Here is a 19,797-nt window from a genome sequence, read left to right as displayed (position 1 = left end):
GAAAACAGTATTTGTAATTCGATATGAATTAACCTCATTTAAACTAAGGAAAAAGGCCTACATTGAACAAAGATTATTTTTATCTAATTTTATTATTCAATCTTAATTGTGTCCAATATTTGGTGTTCTTTAAATCTTGTCCCATGTATTAACGCTTCCTTGAAACTGCAGCAACTAATAATAGCAAATGTTTACTTTGAGGAAAGAACTTGAACTTTTATGGGAGAAATAACAATTGAACAGAAAAAGAGGTTATAACTACAACATTAAAAACAATACTTCAGGGCCGGCGCCGCGGCTCACTAGGCTAATCCTCCGCCTTGCGGCGCCGGCACACCGGGTTCTAGTCCCGGTCGGGGCACCGGATTCTGTCCCGGTTGCCCCTCTTCCAGGCCAGCCCTCTGCTGTGGCCAGGGAGTGCAGTGGAGGATGGCCCAGGTGCTTGGGCCCTGCACCCCATGGGAGACCAGGAAAAGCACCTGGCTCCTGGCTCCTGCCATCGGATCAGCGCGGTGCGCCGGCCGCATCACGCTGGCCGCGGCGGCCATTGGAGGGTGAACCAACGGCAAAGGAAGACCTTTCTCTCTGTCTCTTTCTCTCGCTGTCCACTCTGCCTGTCAAAAAAAAAAAAAAAAAAAAAAAAAAAAAAAAAATACTTCAGGAGCTGGCACTGTGGTGGTAGGGGGTGCTGGTTCAGGTCCTGGCTGCTCCATTTCCAATCTAGCTCTCTGCTGTGATCTGGGAAAGCAGTAGAAAATGGCCCAAGTTATTGGGCTCCTGCATCCACGTGGAAGACCCGGAAGAAGCTCCTGGCTCCTGGCTCCGGATTGGCCCCTCTCGGGCCCTTGCGGCCATTTGGGGAATGAACCAGCAGATGAAGGACTTCTCCCTTTCTGCCTCTGCCTCTCTGTAACTCTTCCTTTCAAATAAATAAATAAATCTTTTAAAATATGGCAAAAATCCAGAACACTGTGAATCTGATAGATTTAAAACCTTTCTGCCCAAGAAGATAGAAAAATCTTGCATGAGAGAGATTTTTTTTCTCTCTCTCTCTAATCAAAATAAGGACTATGTTTTTGTACATTTTATTTTTAACCTTTTAATAACTACCTGATGCTTTGGCTCAGCATGAACTCAAAATAGGAATCACAAATTAAAATATCTGCAGGGCTAGGCAGATAAAACAAAGGAGTTAAGTCATTTTTCTGTCAAGGATTTGCCAACTCACAGAGGACAGGATCCATGAAACAGTCTTCGCATTTACTTACCTCCAGTCAGTCGTCACACACAGAAATGCAGGCCTAGTTTTGCCAGAGGTTACAGATTTTTGAGACAGAGTGCAAAACTGAATTTTTATATGCTATCTACTGTATTTTCAACTTGGCAACATGTCAAACATTGAAAGTGTTTGAGAGCTTCTTATCAAGATGTTTTCGTGAATTCATAAATTACTATGCATTCTCTCTTCTAAATACTCAACCATGATTAAAAATACATATATATAAAAGTGTTATAGCATTTGCTTGGTACAAAATTAAGATAAATATCTCCATGGACCAGAAACAGAACAGAAGGCCAACACAGTGAGCAAGGCTCAGAGATGCGTGGCCAGAACAGATACCATGCCGGCAGCTGCAGCTGGGTTGGATTTCCATAAACATGCAGGAGGCTTGGAAAACAAGTCATTTTCTGCTGGCAACTGTGGTTTATTAGGAAGTGTTAGACTGAGCAAGTAGGAGAAGAGTCTTAAGACAAAGAACTGAGCCAAAGACCCTTTCACTCCATAAATATATCTGAATATAGTTCAGGAGCTTCAAAACAGCTGTCCATATCTTCTAGATGTTGCTTTACAAACCTGTAGGATAGAAATTTTTCCTTTCATCAGCTCAATCACTTATTCAACAACTATATTTTTGAGCAGCTATAACATATCAAGCATTGTTCTAGATGCTAGAAAAAATGAGTAAGCAAAACAGTCTTTACCCTAATGAGTTTATGTCTTATATGAAGTGGAAGGACCAGTGAAGGAAACATCATAAATAAACCAGTGAATATTTAATATGTCCAAAAGTAAAAATGTTAGGAAGAAATAAATAAACTAAGGAAAGGAGGAAAAGGAGTACCAAATAGAAGGTGGCCTGGTGGTTAAGACACTCCTTGAGACTTCAGCATTCTGTCATCCAAATGCCTAGGTTTGGATCCCTGCTCCACTTCCCATCCCATCTACCTACTCACATGCATCCTGGAAAGCAGCAGGTGATGACTCAAATAGTTCAGTCCCCGCTACCCTATTTGGGAGATCCAAATTGAGTTCCGGCCTCCTGGCTTCCTTGTAGCACTGGCTATCGGCATGTGGGTGCTGAACCACTGAATGAGATCTCCCTTGATCTCTCTGTCTGCCTTTCAAATACACACACACACACACACACGCACACAAACACACATATATGGAGACTGTTTTTAAGATTTATTTATTTTATTTATTTGAAAGGCAGAGTAACAGAGAAAGAGAGAGGGAGAGGCAGAGAGAGAGGTCTTCCATCTTCTGGTTCCCTTCCCAAATAGCCTCAATGGCCGGGGCTGACCATGCTGAAGCCAGGAGCTCAAAACTTATTCTGGATCTCAAATGTGAGTGCAGGGGGCCCAAGGGCTTGGGCCATCTTCCTCTGCTTTCCCACACACATTAGCAGGGAGATAGATCAGAAGTAGAGCAGATAGGATTTGAACTGGAGCCTATGTGGGATGCTGGCATCACAGATGGCCACTTTACCCACTATGTCACAATGCCTGCCTCTGTAGATACTATTTAATGGTTCACGGAGAAGATTTAGTGAGAATGTAGTATTTGAGAGAGCCAGCTAGCAGAGAACAAGTGTCCCAGGATGGTGTCACAGGAGTTTCAAATCTTAAGAGAGGAACATGCATGACAAGTTCAAAGATATTGGTTTGACAGGAGTGGAATAAGCAAGGAGAAAGGGTGGTAAAAGCAAACACTGGAATTATAGTAAAAAGCCAGATCATGCAAAGCTTTCTGGGTCATTTCTTCCTGCTTTGTTTCCTATTTGTGTTCTTTTTATTTTTTAAATTCAAAGATAAAATTGTATAATGTGATGTTTGGAAATATGTATAAGAGAGATCTTTAAAAGGTTCATGGAAAATGAGTATTATAAAAAAATTCTGCATGTATTTCAAGACTTTTTTGCACCATAATAAATTTATCATTGGATTCCATTTCCCATGAACTTTTTAAAGCTCCCTCATACAGGAGACATCTCTAGCTTAGTCTGCCCAATCTTCTGCATTTCCTTTGCTAAAAGTGTACGATTTTCCTTGGTCAGCCACTTCCCCTGCACTGTCAGTCCCTGAAGCCCCAGCCGTCAGTTCCTAGGACTGACAAGTGACCTAGAACTGGCCAATCAGAGCATGACATTCTCTTGCTCCATGATCTGTTTAATGGTGAGCCCATGTCCCAAGTCAGGTCAGGGAGACTTAAAGTGCCTAGGAAGTACACAATATTTTTTAAGTACCCTCATACATTGTGAAATGGTTCAACCTAGATAATTAGCAAATGCATTGCTTCACATAGTTATCAATTTTATGAAAAGAACATAATGCATTCTCTCAGGATTTTGAAGAATACAATATATTGTTATTAGTTATAGCTCCCATGCTGTACAAGAGATCTCTTGGCTGTAGTTTTGTATCTTTTATTAACAACTACTCAACCTACTCCCGAAACACCCCTTTGCTCCTAAAACTCTGATAATCAGCATTCTACTCTCTATTTCTATTTCTATGAAATCAACTTTTTAAAAGTCTTTGGCTATTATTCCCCAATGAGCTAAAAAGCCACTGCGGCATTCTGAAAAGAGAAACATGATGTAACTTACACAATGAAAAGATAATTATAACAGCCTTGGTGAGAAAAGTGAAGTGAAAGGTGAGAAGCACAGAAGATAAAGGGAGACAAATTAAAAGCCTACACAAGTCATTCAGACCAGAGATGATGAGGACTTGGACCAGGGTAGAAGTAGTAAAGGTGATGAGTATGTGTTGAAGATGAAGGCAAGAGGATTGTTGATGGGTCATATGGGCAGTATGAAAGAAACAGAGAAGCTAAAAATGACTCCAGAGATGTACAGTTCGGCACATGCTCACTGGGACTTATCCCTAATGGTAGAACTGGAAACGTGCCAGAGGATTCCAATTCAATCCCATCAAGGTGGCATGTACCAATGCCATCTTACTTGTTAAAGTGATCAGTTTAAGTTCATAATTGATCAAAAAGGATTAAGTGTCAAGGGGATTACATAAATAAGACCAGTGTCTGAAAATAATAATTGATAAAATTAAAAAGGAGAGAATGATCCTACATGGGAAGCAGGATACACAGCAGACTCATAGAATGGCAAATGCCCTAAACAAGACTCTGGCCTCAGAATCAGCCCTTAAGGCATTCGGATCTGGCTAAAAAGCCCATGAGAGGCTGGCACCACGGCTCAATAGGCTAACCCTCCGCCTGTGGCGCCAGCACCCCGGGTTCTAGTCCCGGTTGGGGCACTGGATTCTTTCCCGGTTGCTCCTCTTCCAGTCCAGCCCTCTACTATGGCCTGGGAGGGCGGTGGACGATGGCCCAAGTCCTTGGGTCCTGCACCCACATGGGAGACCAAGAGAAGCACCTGGCTCCTGGCTTCGGATCAGCACAGTGTGCCAGTCGCAGCACCCTGGCCACAGCGGCCATTGCGGGGTGAACCAACAGAAAAGGAAGACCTTTCTCTCTGTCTCTCTCTCTCACTGTCCACTCTGCCTGTCAAAAAAAAAAAAAAAAAAAAAAAAAAAAAAGCCCATGAGAGTTTCACAAGCATGGAAAGCCAAGACACTGTAGCAAAAATAAATTAATTAGTTAATTAATTAATTTTTTAAAATGACCTAAATGAAAGATCTCTGTGAGTGAGATCCCAGCAGAAAGAACGGTCCACCAAAGAAGGAGGTACCTTTCTCTGAAGGGAGGAGAGAACTTTCACTTTGAGTATGGCCTTGTCTAAATAAGATCAGAGTTGGTGAACTCAAGAGGCTTCCATAGCCTTCGCAGCTCATGACAAGAGCCTCAGGTGATTACAGGCATGATAAATAAGAGTGTCAATTGTTAAATCAATAATGGGAGTCACTGTGCACCTACTCCCCATGTTGGATCTTTGTCCTTAATGTGTTGTACTATGCGAATTAACAGTAAAACTACTGTTCAAACAATGCTCTATACCTTGTGTGTCTATGTGGGTGCAGTCTGTTGAAATTTTTACTTAGCATATACTAAGTTGATCTTCTGTATATAAAGATAATTGAAAATGAATCTTGATGATAAAGGGGATGGGAGTAAGAGTGGGAGATGGGATGGTTGCAGGTGGGAAGGAGGTCATGGGGGGAAAAGCCACTATAATTCAAAAGTTGTACTTTGAAAATTTATATTTATTAAATAAAAGTTGAAAAAAATGACTCCAGACATTTTGGCCTTTGTAGCTGAAAAAATAATATTGCCATTTACTGAGATTGGAAAGTATTTGGAGAAGTAAGGTTTGAGGTTGGAAGTTGGGTGAGAATCAGAGTTGGAGGTTTGGAATATGTTAAGTCTGTGATATATAGACAATATCCAAGTGGAAATTTCAAGTATGAAGCCCAAGGGAGAGATCCAGGTCATGGTGAAAAATTTAGGAGTCATCAGTGGAATAATGGAATTTTAATCCACAAGACTAAATGAGATCAGATGGGGAGAGGGTACATTTATGAGTCAGTCTGAGTAGCACAGCCCTACCCTGCAATATGAGAATTTAACAGAGGGTCAGTTAAATGATGTAACAGAGTTGGGGTAACCAATAACTGATAATTCATTACTTGACAACAGGGAGCCTAAAAGGTCCAGGGAGGGAGGAGTTAATGTGAGCAAAGAAGAGGTGGCTGAATTAAGAAGTCCCCCTGATGAGGTATATAATCTTCAGCCAAAGGAGGCAACCCAGAAACCCAGAGTCTTAGAGAAAAATATACTCCACCCAAATCTCTTCTCAACCTCCAACAGGAAGTCAAAGAGATCAAATCACCTATTAGGGTATAAATCAAGGAAACACAGGGAGAAAAGAAATATGGAGAAGCAAATACAAGAAATCAAACGGAACAGATAAAAATGAAAAGAAATCCAATAACTGAACCCCAGGTAATTCTAGTTTTAAAGGTCAAATAAGGAGAATGATAGAGTTTTAAGACGGTCTACATGATTTCTACCACTTGGTTTTTATGACCCACATTAGCCCTACCCTTTAAGTATGGTCAGGATGTGTGGCACACTTCTAGTGAACAGAATATGGCAAAGAAGAAAGGATTTTCATGTGTAATTAAGGTACAAATCAATTTGTTTTGAATTAATCAAAAGGGAGATCATCATGGTTAACTGTGTTAATCAAGCAAAATATTCTGGGAACAAGCAGCACTGGGTTTTCGTTAAGACTGGAGACTCTCCCTATAGGTTTGATGAAGTAAAAAGCTGTGTTGGGAAAGCCCATATAACAAAGAATTATGCATGGTCTCTCAAACCCGAGAGTGGTCTTCAGCCAATAACCAGCAAAAAGCCAGGGTATTCAGGCACACATTGGCAACAATGAGTCTGCAATGACCTGAACTTGAGTGGAAGTAGAATCAACTTCACTTGAGTCTCCAGATGAGAATATAGTCTGGCTAATACCTTGACTGCAATCTTACATGATCTTCATTCAAAGACCCAGTTAAGTTGTGCTCTGATTCCTTGACACACAGAAACTGAGGTAATGTGTGTGGTGTGTGTGTGTGTAACTGCTAAATTTGTAGTAATTTCTTATAGAGTAATACAAAAAGGACTGAAAACAGAATGAAAAGACAGGGAAATGAAAAGCTAGTTGCTAGACTTGATCATTTATACTGTGTATATAAGTTGAAATATTACACTGTGCCTCAGAGAAATATAGAGTATTAACAACAACAACAAAAATTTAAGACTGAGACAAACCAATGAGTACAAAAGGAGAAACAAGAATTTGACATCCCAAGGGCCAGCGCTGGGACTTAGCAGGTAAAGCTGCCTCCTGCAGTGCCAGCATCCCATATGGGCATCAGTTCGAGTCCCAACAGCTCTACTTCCGATCCAGCTCTCTGCTAAGGCCTGGGAAAGCAGAAGATGGCCCAAGTGCTTGGGTCCCTGCACCCATGTCGGAGACCCAGAAGAAGCTCCTGGCTCCTGGCTTAGAATCAGCACAGCTCCAGCCATTGCAGCCATCTGGGGAGTGAACCAGTGGATGGAAGACCTCTCTCTCTCTCTTCCTCTGACTCTCTGTAACTCTGCCTTTCAAATGAATAAATAAATCTAGGAAGGAAGGAAGGAAGGAAGGAAGGAAGGAAGGAAGGAAGGAAAGAAGGAAGGAAAGAAGGAAGGAAAGAAAGAAAGAAGGAAGGAATTGGCATCCTAGAAGTAAACTGAAGGAATTGCTTCAAGACAGAATTTATCAGTTGTGTCAAATGCTTCTGCTTATTCAAATCAGATGATAACAGAACTGATCACTGGAACTTAATAGCATTATTCTAACTTGTGACTTTAACAGATAAATGAAGATAAAAAATTGAATGAAGTCAATTCATAAAGAATGGAGGAGGGAGTGAGCTATTGATTTTAAGTAATTTTTCTATCTAGTCAGTATTGCTAACATGAAGAACAAAGAAATTTGACAGCAGTCAGAGGAAAATATTGGGTCAAGAAAGAATGCCTACTGATAAGATACTACACCATTTAAAAATACTCATTCTGATTATAAAATTGAGAAGAGTAAAATGATGATATAGGAAAGAGGAGAACTTACTGGAGTTATATCCTTAAATAGGCAAGAAAGGAGAAAAAATGGTGCAAAGGTATAAATACAGCTAAAAAGAAACAAGGACAATTGAAAGGACAATTGAAAGTAAGAGGGGCCGGCACTGTGGCACAGTGGGTTAACGCCCTGGCCTGAAGCACCGGCATCCTATATGGGAACCGGTTCAAGACCCTGCTGCTACACTTCCAATCTGCTGTGGCCTAGGAAAGCATCAGAAGATGGCCCAAGTACTTGAGCCCCTCACCTACGTGGGAGACCTGGAAGAAGCTGCTGGCTCCTGGCTTCAGATTGGTGCAGCTCCAACTGTTGCGGCCAATTGGGGAGTTTACCATCAGATGGAAGACCTCTCTCTTACTCTCCTCTCTCTGTGTAACTCTGACTTTCAAATAAATAAATCTTTAAAGAAAAAAAGGTAACAGTAAGAGAGAAGTCAAATTATTTAGGTTCAGATGTCAAAACTAAGTAAAGATAACACAAGAATAGAAAAATAAAGGGTAAGCTCACTCATGAATATATATTCAAATATCTAAAATAAAATACTAAAAAGTTAAATTCAACCACATATTTTTCAACATTTTCAGGAAGATTTAATTCACACACACAAAATTTTCTTTCTTTAAAGTATACAATTCAATGGTTCTTAGTATATTCACAAAGTTATACAACTACTACAACTTGCAGAACATTCTCAACACCCCAATAAGAAATCTCTTGCCGGCGCCGCGGCTCACTAGGCTAATCCTCCGCCTTGCGGCGCTGGCACACCAGGTTCTAGTCCTGGTCGGGGCGCCGGATTCTGTCCCGGTTGCCCCTCTTCCAGGCCAGCCCTCTGCTGTGGCCAGGGAGTGCAGTGGAGGATGGCCCAAGTGCTTGGGCCCTGCACCCCATGGGAGACCAGGAAAAGCACCTGGCTCCTGGCTCCTGCCATCGGATCAGCGCGGTGCGCCGGCCGCGGCGGCCATTGGCGGGTGAACCAACGGCAAAGGAAGACCTTTCTCTCTGTCTCTCTCTCTCACTGTCCACTCTGCCTGTCAAAAAAAAAAAAAAAAAAATCTCTTATCACAGACACCATTGTGGTACAGTAGGTTAAGTCACTGCCTGCAACACCAGCATCCCATATTAGAGCTAGCTGATGTCTTGGCAGCTCTATTTCCAATACAGCTCCCTGCTAATGAACCTGGGAAAGCAGCAGAAGATGGCCCAAGTGCTTGGATCCCTGTAAACCTGTGGGAGACCCAGATGGAGTTCCGGAATCCTGGCTTTGGCCTGGCCCGGTCCTGGCCTTTGTAACCATTTGGGAAGTGAACCAGCAGATACAAAAATCAATCTCTTTCTGTGTGTGTATGTGTGTGTGTGTGTCTTTCTGTCTGTCTGAGAAAAATCTCACATCCATTAGCAGTCACTTCCAGCCCCTATTATGAACACCTTGGAAATCACTGTTCTACTTTCTGTCTATATGAACATAGCCATTCTGGACATTTAATATAAATAGAATAATATAATATGTTTCAAAGCTTTGTACATTATTTCTTCACTTTACTTGTAAATATTTTATTATTTGTTATGTTATAGTAAAGTGAATTGTTTTCTTAACTACTTTTGATGTTTGTTGCAGGCATATAGTAATGCAAATGATTTTTGTATATTGATCTTGTAGTCTGTGATCAGGCTGGATCTGCTTACTAATTCCAATACTTTTTTGAGGATTCCTTATGATTTCCATGTACAATCTCTGGTCATCCATCTGTTTAGTTTTACATTTTCTTTTTCAATATGCATGTATTTTATTTCTTTTTCTTGCTTAATTTCCTGCCTAGAACCTCCAGTCCAATGTTGAATGGAAGTCAGCCATGTGTTTTTAAAACTCATAATCATATATTGGTTATCTCGGCAATTTAAAGGATATTTAATATAATAGTAACAAGTAATATAACTGATATTTTTGAAGATTTTAAAAATTTATTTGAAAGGCAAAGTTAGAGAGAGAAGGGGAGAGACACATAGAGAGATCTTCCATTTGGTTCATTCCCCAAATGGCTGTAACAGCCCAGGCTGGACTAGGCTCAAGTCAGGAGCCTGAAACTTCATCTAGGCGTCTCCCACATGAGTGGTAGGGGTTCAAGCACTGTGTCATTTTTTGCTACTTTACCACGCACATTAGCAGGGAGTTGTACTGGTTGAAAGTGGAGTAGCTGGACTCCAACTGGCATCCATATGTAACACCAGAGTCTCAGGCAGTAGCTCAACCCACTGCACCACAACACCAGCCCCTAAATTAATATATTAAATGAGAGGTTTCAAATGACTACCTCAATATCTTTATTTAAGAAACACTTACTTTATCTGGTATGCTTTCTACAAACCAGATAGTTTAAGCATTATAGGTGCTGCCATTCCACTAAAGGTTATGTAACTCTGAATTTATTTGTCCATTGTAACACATCACTAAGAAACAAAGTTGGCATTTAAACTGAAGCAGATTTTTCTGGAGCCTTAGCTCCTAACCATTAAGAATGCTGACTCACATGCATAAAGTCACACATAGGTAGCTAATGATGATACTTGCAAAGCATTCCTTTAAATGTCAGGAAACAGACAGGGACACTATTTACTGCTACTTCCATTGACTGTGTCAGGGTAGGTGCTACTTAGTAAGTGCAAATGAATATATTTTTTGATATAATTATTAGAAAGGAAGAGACCTAAGGTAATTATTGTGGAAAATATAGTTGTTCTCACAGAAAATTTAATAGACTATATATTTAGCCAGTAGAATTTTAAAAGAATCAGCAGATTTATGGATATAATTTCTGCATGTGAGTATTAGTGTCACATTCATAAATACCAGTAAGAATAATACACCAGATAATTTAACTGGAAAATATGATATCTAGGAATAAACAAAGACAAGATACATAAGTGAGGAACAAAGTATTTAACAGAAGAAAACAGACTGGTGAGACTGTAGTACAGAAATTAAGAAAAGGGAATTAGGCAATATTAAAGTCTTAAATTTGCACTCAAGAAAGATTTTGAGCAAAGCAGTGACAAAATTAGTCTAGTAACAGGGAAATATAATCTGAGAACAATTCAATGGAATTCATCAGTCTAACAAGGCCAGAAAACATAGTGATGGTGTTCAGATGTAACTACCTCCTCATGTGAAGACTTTTATAACTGAACCATTCTATAAGAAAAGCAATGTACTACCACAGGCCGAAATAAAAGGAAAATCAGCATTTCAGATCTTACTGTTTTTCCTTTACTGAAAAACTGAAAAGTATGAAACAGTGCTCCAGGCCTGTTTCTCAGACAAAGTCTATTTGGAGCTCATACTTTTAATATGAGGTCAAATAACAGATTCTTGAGTTACCCAGTGGTCTGCTTAATGATCAGGTCTTCCCTCTAATGACTAATTTTGGCATTTAGAAAAAAAAAGGTTAAAAATATGCTTGTGCCTGTCAAAAAAGAAAAAAAAATAAGAAAAAAAATGAGACTTCCGGCCAGTTTCACAGAATTCTAATGATACCATGGTAATAAGAGACAATGGTTTTAAGGGTTAAACCACAAATTAATATCATTTTAGCATCAAATTCTAGTGTTACTATGTCACTACATAGTCCCCAACTAATCTACTTTTGCTAAACACAAATTAACATATTCAGGCTCCTATCTGTCAACTGCTTTGTAACATTTTCATCCACCAACTGTTGGCTGGGCACCTGCTAAACATCAGAAACTGCATTAAGTCCATGGAATTCAGCAGAGAACAAAGCAGATGCAACACCTGCCATCTCAAGGTTTACATTCCTTGCCTGAAGTCCATACTGTTGCCACTCCTCCTGGGTTTCCAGGACATCAGTCGCTTAAGTTCTCCCCCATCTCTCTCATCCTATCTTCATTCCTATCTCCTTTTCTTTTGCTTTTCTCTTAAATCTTGATTGTCTCCCATTCTCAGCCCTCTTCTATTCTCTCCCAGTAGTATTTCAGAGAAATCTAATTTACTCCCATTTTTTTCTATTTCTGTTACATAGCAAAGTCACAGATAGAAAGAGGGAGAGGCAGAGATTACTGTGTACTAAGCAGTATTGTAACTATTTCATAAATGTTAACTCATATATCCTCCTAATGATCATTTAAAATAGATACTATTATTTTATTCATATTCCAGATGAGGATGCCAAGTCACAAACTGATTAAGAAACTGCCGAAACTAGAGTTTAAACCAAGGCAGAACATAACCTAAATAACAATGCAAAGCACATTCCAAAATCTTCAACCTGTCACCTATAGTTGGATGTCTCCTCAAGATAGATCTTCAAATCTAACTTTCTATTTTCACTCTTATGTTTTCTAATGACTAAAAGACATCTATAGCTGAACTTTCCACAAACAACTCAGAATCAGTGTGCTTGCCAAGGTGAATGAGTTAGGAAGTGAATCCTTTGGAGAGGTAACTAGTCATGAAGACAGAGTCCTCCTGGATGGGATTAGTGCCCTTAAAAAAGAGGTCCCAAGCTGCTGCCTTGCCCATTCAACCATACGAGGATACAGAAGTCAAAATCTATGAGCCAGGAAACATGTCCTCCCTAGATAATGAATCTGTCAGCACCTTGATCTTGGATTTCCCAGCCTCCCAAACTGTTGTTTATAATCTGCTTAGCTTATGGTATTTTGTTAGGGCATTCCAAAAAGACTAAGGGATTTCAGTTCCTAAAATCGCTTCTCTTTCATGTTCTATATTACATGTTCAATGTCCTCTTATAACAACCTCATAACAGATCTCCCCACCCCAGCAGTCTTCAAAGTGTGATCCAAGACAGCTAGGGATTTCTGAGACTTTTTCAGAGATTCACAAAGTCAAATTATTTTCATATTAATACTATTATATTATTTACCTTTTTGACTGTGTTGACATTTGCAATAACAGTACTAAAAAAATGTCAGCAAAACTGCCAGCAACTCTGCATAAATAGGGCAATAGCAACAAACTTTACTAGAATGCTATTATATTCTTCACCACCATATAGTCATATTTTCTGCTTAAATTTTGAAAAGCCAATTTCATTAAAGAATGTATTTGGGGGCCAGCAGTGTGGTGCAACGAGTTAAGCCACTGCCTGCAATGCAGTTATCCCATATGGGTGTTAATTCAAATCCAGCTCCGTGCTAATGCACCTTGAAAAGCCAGTGGAAAATGGCTCAAGTACTTGGACCCCTGCACCCATGTGGGAGATGTAAATGGAGTTCCAGGCTCCCAGCTTCAGGGTAGCCTAACCCCTGCCATTGCAGTCAACTGGGGAGTGAACCAGAATATGGCAGATTCTCATTCTCTCTCTCTCTCTCATTCTACCTTCAAATTAAAAAAAATATATATATATACATATACATATATATTTAATGCAATAGAATACTACCCAGACATAAAAAATAATGAAATCCCATGCTTTGCAACAAAATGGATACAACTGGAGAACATTACGCTTAATGAAATAAATCAAATCCACAAAGACAAATATCCCTCATTTTCTCTGATTTGTAGTTAATAAGCAGACAGTATAAAACAATTTTAATGCATATAAGTGAACTTGACATCTTTGGATTTGATTATTACAGCCCTTGTCTAAATTTCTCCTTAACAGTAGTCTTTACACATTTTCCTTTGGAACTCTTTATTTAGTGGAACATTAAGCCTTTGACTATGAAGTCGGTTAAAAATGTTATCTCAAAAATTTAAAAAGAGGGGCCAGAGCTGTAGCATACTGGGTTATATCCTCCATCTGTGATGCCGGCATCAGATCCATTTGGGCACCAGTTGGTGATCCCACTGCTCTACATCCAATCCAGCTCCTTGCTAGTTTGTCTGGGAAAACAGCAGAGGATGGTCCAAGTGCTTGAGCCCCTGCACCCTTGTGGGATACCCGGAAGAAGCTCCTGGCTCTGGGCTTCAGATTGGCCCAGCTCCAGGCATTGCAGCCATTTGGGGAGTGAACCAGCAAAAAGAAGATTCAATCTATCTCTCTCTCTCTGTCTCTCTCCCCCTGTGTGTGTCTCCTCATTCTGTAACTCTACCTTTCAAATAAATAAAAAAAAAAACTTTAAAAAATTTAAAAGTTAGGAAATAAGTGAGGAAGGGAGAAAATAGAAAGGAAGGAAGAAGAGAAAGAGGAATGGATGGAAGGAGAGAGGGAGGGAGGAAAGGAAGTATCAATATATTCTTACAATTTTATCTATGAATATTAAATCTGTTCTTTTCATTAATAAAATGTAAACTAAAAATAATATATTTAATGAAGCAGTAAAAAGTATGAAAGTTTCAAAACTTTGACTCTTAAAGTACATTACTTTATATATACTTTTTTTTTCATTTATAAAATAGATCATCCATTTACTGCCTTACTCTCCACATGCCTGCAACAGCTAGAGCTGGGACAGGTCAAAGACAGGAGCCAGGAACTGAATCTGGGACTCCTACATGGGTGGCAGGGACACAATTATTTGAGCCATCACCTGCTGCCTCCCAGGTATGCCCTAACAGGAAGCTTGAATCAGGAGCTTTTAAATAGTCTGTGAGATGAAGTGGTAAGTATACATTATGCTCTTCTGACATGCTACAAAGCTTGTCTGAAAGAGAAAAAAATAGCATGAATGCCTGTCTTAGAGTGTTGGAGTTACAAGCTAAACTTTTTTATTAAAATGTAAGAAAAAACATTTATCACAATTAGGATATCATAAAAATTAGAACATTGAATATCTTGTATCTGTGTACCTGACACTGTGAACCAGACTGCTTATCAGTACTTACAAAGTTTTCTGTTGACTTCCATAGAAACATTAAAATACATAATTTTTTTAAATGTTACATATTGAGATGTGTCACCAATGGAAGGTCTATCTATACAACTAAAGGAATCAACATTTTCCAAATGACTGGTGCATGATATTACAAAATCTTGCATGGGTAAAAGACATTCAAACCACAGGAAGACCAAGGATTTTAAGGCATCATTGTAAAAAAAAAAAAAAAGTGTATACACACACACACACACACACACACACTTATGTGGTTTCAGATTCTACAATATAGCCAAACTTTATGAAACTATCACTAACTGAGTTTTGGCTTATTAGCAAAGAATATGTCTGGGGTACTGTATATTTGGGGCTCCTCAGTGATCACCCAAAGCCACTACATGCAGAGGACCACCTCAGGCCCCTTAACAACTCCCCACCATGAGACTTGGGGAGTAAAGGTAAATAATGTGATGTGTGTAATGACCCAGGAATTTTGTGCCTTTTGCCAGTGTCCATGAAACCATAGCAGGCTAATTTGTTAGTTGTAAGTGAAGTAAATTCTCTTTCACCATTCTTGGCAGACAATGAACGATGAGAAAAATCTTTTAACTAACTGAAGTGATCATGTGAGACAATCCTGGAGAATGAAGTAACATGATTAGGATAGAGATAGTCTCAGTTGGACTATTATCTACAGGTAATGGTAGACACTGAAGTTGTTTAACATGATTAAAGTATTTCCTTAATAAAATTAAGCTGAGTGGTATGCCAACTGCAAATGTTGAGCTAGAACTAGACTGAATGCTTACCATGAGAAGGCATTAATAAAAGAATTTAATTTCTATAACAACTGAATAAGATAATTATAATCATTAATATCTATACATAAAATAGGTCTTCAAAAAGTTTGTGAGAAATATATATTATGAAAAACTGAACATAGGTTTCAGCAGGTTTTTGCACCAAAATAAACTTTTCTTTTAATTCTGTTTTGCCACAAATTTTTTGAAGTACCCTTGTGTGTGTGTGTGTGTGTGTGTATGTATGTATACATACAAGTACCAACTCATATAGTACTGGCTTTCTGAACAGTTTAATTACATTAACTCACTAAACACATATAACAAAATCATAAGGTAGATAGTATTATTGCCTATCTTATTTTAGGTTGCATAGTAAAATGCTATAAATTGGATGACTTTAACATCAAATATTTATGGCTCACAATCTGAAAACTAAGTTGCAAATTAAATAAAATGTTTGCAGACTGAGTGTCTAGTGACAGGATATCCCTGGTTTGCAGGAAGACATCCTCCCAGTGTCCTTGTAAGGCAGAAACAATGACTATGATCTTTCTCTTCTCATGAGGACACAAATCCCATCACTGAGGTTCTACTCTTTTGACCTCACTTAAACCTCATTAATTCCCAAGGCTCCAACTCCTAATACCACCCCACTGGGATGAGAGGGGCTTGGGGCCTCCACATATGAATTCTGGGGGAACAAAAACATGCTGTCCACAATATCAACATTTTACAAATAGGGAAAATAAGGCATCAAAATATCAAGTAACTTCTTCAAGAACATCACAAACCTCAAACAGGAACATGGTAGAAGTACAATCTGACCCTAGAAGGTCTTTAACCCAGAGACTGTACTCTTCATAACTATCACCCAATGCTCCCTTTTAGGAAGAGGATACACTATCCTGATGCCTATGTCAAAGTTAGTAAAGAAATATAACAAAATTAGTCACTTCTCCAAGTTATAAAACATTAAGTAGTGACTGTACTACTCTGATAAGTTAAGAGAGAGCAACATTACATAATCAATTATATATATTCAATGTGAATGTTTGTTTTGGTTCTTTTCACGTAATTCTCTTGTGGTTTTAGCACAAACAGATTTCTTTGGAGATTGCCCCAGGGGAGTCCTGACTCAGATTTTTTTTAAGATTTTATTTATTTATTTGAGAGGTTGAGTTACAGACAGTGAGAGGGAGAGACAGAAAGAAAGGTCTTTCATCTGCTGGTTCACTCCCCAAATGGTCGCAAGGGCTGGAGCTGGGCCAATCCGAAGCCAGGAGACAGGAGCTCCTTCTGTGTCTCCTACATAGATGCAGGGCAGTGGCTGGGCCATGTGCTGTTGCCTTCCCAGGCCATAGCAGAGCTGGATCGGAAGAGAAGCAGCTGGGACTAGAACCATCACCCATATGGGTGATGGCGCCGCAGGCAGAGGATTAATCTACTGTGCCACAGCACCAGCACCATAATTTCATGGATTTAAGTGGAATCTGTAGTCATTTTCTTCATGAATAAAATCAGCAAATAAAATAAGCAATGCCTTATATTATGGCATTACTTAAATTAGGACTCTCTGGCTAAAAGTGACAAGAACTCTCAAACTCAACGTCACCAACAACTGGAACTAGGAACTCATTTCCCTCTTCTCTTTCAATGTCTTTGCTTCTCTCTGACCATTGAAACCTTTGTTACAAACAGATTGTTAACCATAAAGCTGGGACTATCTCTATCATCCTCTCCAGATTCACATCTTCCTGGCTTCACATTGAGAAGCTAAAGTCCAATTCCAGTTCAAAAGTACCAAGGACAGGATATGAGTTACTCCATTATTTTATAACCAATTCCTGAAAGTAACAAGGTGATATGCTAGTATAACCCAGATCACTCATCTATCCCTGGGTGGGGTCAGGATTGGGAATATGTAAAGAAAGATTCAGGAAACCATGATTAATGATCTCTTCTACCCTCATGTGATTCTAGTTGGAGAAGAGCTATTTCACATAAGAAGTAGTCAGATGAGAACAATGATCTCAGGTAAATAAAAATAATAGAATTTAACAATATCTGAACATAGACTTTCAATTTGGTTGACACCCTTTACATCTGAAACACATCCTGCAATTGAGTACACGGCTGAGTTTCATTGCTTTATTTACAGATATCTTTAGTCCCCTCAATGAGACAATAATCTCAATGGGGAAAGGGACTAAACATTTATTTTCTGGGTATTTTCATACCCTTAATAAATGCCCCTTGAAAAAAGCCCAAGCAACATTCTTTACCATACTATAAAACATACTATAAATGTAAAAAAAAATTTGTGGTTTATAACAGCAGTACTTTCGGGGAAACCATCATTCTTTGAAATTCTTCCCCTTTGATTCATAGTTGGCCCAATGTTTTGCCCCCAAGCAGATGGCCCCACACCATTCTGTCCACATAGTGCTAATAGTTCACTGTCACTAACAGCTCAGTCTCACTAACAACTCAACGTAGTTGAATTATGCTTTTGGAGTTCTCACTCTATTATGGTCTAATACATTCCAGGTTTTTAATGTTTATATTATATTCTTACCATGGCCATTTTTTAAACTTAAAATCAGCTCTACAATTTTGTTTAGGTATTCAGTTGGATTTTTTTTTGTATCTTAGCTAAATCAATGAAGTGAATATTTGCACACTCATACACACACAGAGTTAATGACTGAAGAAGTTGTAGATTAAAAATATTAAGGGATACACAAGGTCATGACCCTTATATATTGTGAGGCCAAAGTTCCTAACCAGGTCTGTCTGACTTCCAAGGTTGCCTTATAGCACTATTTGGCTAGAAAATCACATTGTGGTTGCATCATGAACTATTGTTCAGTTAGTATTTCCTTTGCAAAATACTGGTGTGCATTCAGTCCAAGCACAAATGCTTACCTCCTAACATAGTGACACTTTCCTCTCCACACATCCAGCATGGAATTTCTAAACATTCAAAATCATCTTCACATTAAAGCACTTGTTTAGAGAAGTCCTCATCTTGAACACTTCGGGCTGTCAAGAACCAAGCGCAAATATGTGTCCTCCTGATACAGAAATGATTTTCTAAAATTATCTTCAGGAATTAAACCATAAGAAAGATTTAGGATGCTGAGGGGAGAATCTCTCTCTGCTTTAAATTTTTTTTTCTCTTACTAAAGATATTTTCCCCTAATATTCTAAAAAACTCATTGGAGGCAGAACTCAAACAAGACCAGCACCAGCCAGGAAAAACAAAAATTTTGAAAATATGAGAGCAATAGTCCTCTGCCAGCTGAAGCCTTGTGCACATCAGTTATGCATCAACACCTCTCCTGGTAGCAAAGTCCATACAGTAACCAAGAAAGGCAAAAGAAAAAAAATCTTAGTCACATGAGTCCAACAGGAATAACTGAACAGAATAGCAAAATGGTGTCAGTAAGAATAATTTTGGGAAGAAGAGAGTAGTGTAGTCTAAACACAAAATACTGTACGTCATTCTGATGATTATGCAATTATGTGTAGTAAAACACATTTGTTACCAAAAGAGAAGACGTCTTCCCTTTCTTTTATGGAATAAACATGTGCTAAATTCAACAAGATTATATCACACAGAGAAATGACCCCCTAACTTTTCCATTACAACACAGGGGCCTAAGGAGTTTAAATATTGCTTTTTCCGGATGTTTTCTCTTTAAGCATTTATTTTTTTCCCTCAAAGATGTTGAAAATATCTGGCTGGTATCACTGATACACTTTGATGCTCCCAAGGAAGAAGAGAGAAACAAAAAGGAAGGAAATTGATTAGCATTCTCTTGAATTTACCAGATGGCAGAAAAGGTATTATGTAATGAATTGGAGACAATTCACAGTCTAACTGCAAAAGGAAGGGAAGGCTCATGACATTTTAAATAAATGTACAAATAGTAATAGATGTGCAGTGATTTTCATATTGAATCCTTACATAATCTTGCTTTGATAAATATTCACCTCCATAGAATGGTTTGTGTGCTATGTACCAACATACTAGAGGACTTCAAACAGCTCATGAAAAATAAAAGATACTATTGTAAAAAATTAAATAAATATATACTATTGTAAATTTTATTTCATAATGTAACCTCCACTAAGTTCAAGACACTTTTAATAATGATGATACCCTAAGTTTTATCCCTAAAGAACCAAGGGTCCTGGAAATGTAACCATGTTAATGTAGATTCTTTTTTTTACATTACTAAATGAAGAAAAGTAGGTGCACTTTAGAGATATTTTTTAAGATTAGGTAAACGAAGAAGTCAGAAGGAGCC

The sequence above is a fragment of the Oryctolagus cuniculus genome, chromosome 11, assembly GCF_051225735.1.
Source record: "Oryctolagus cuniculus isolate XC-2025 breed Fujian yellow rabbit chromosome 11, ASM5122573v1, whole genome shotgun sequence".
Lineage (NCBI taxonomy): Eukaryota > Metazoa > Chordata > Mammalia > Lagomorpha > Leporidae > Oryctolagus > Oryctolagus cuniculus.
This window is presented reverse-complemented; position numbering follows the sequence as displayed.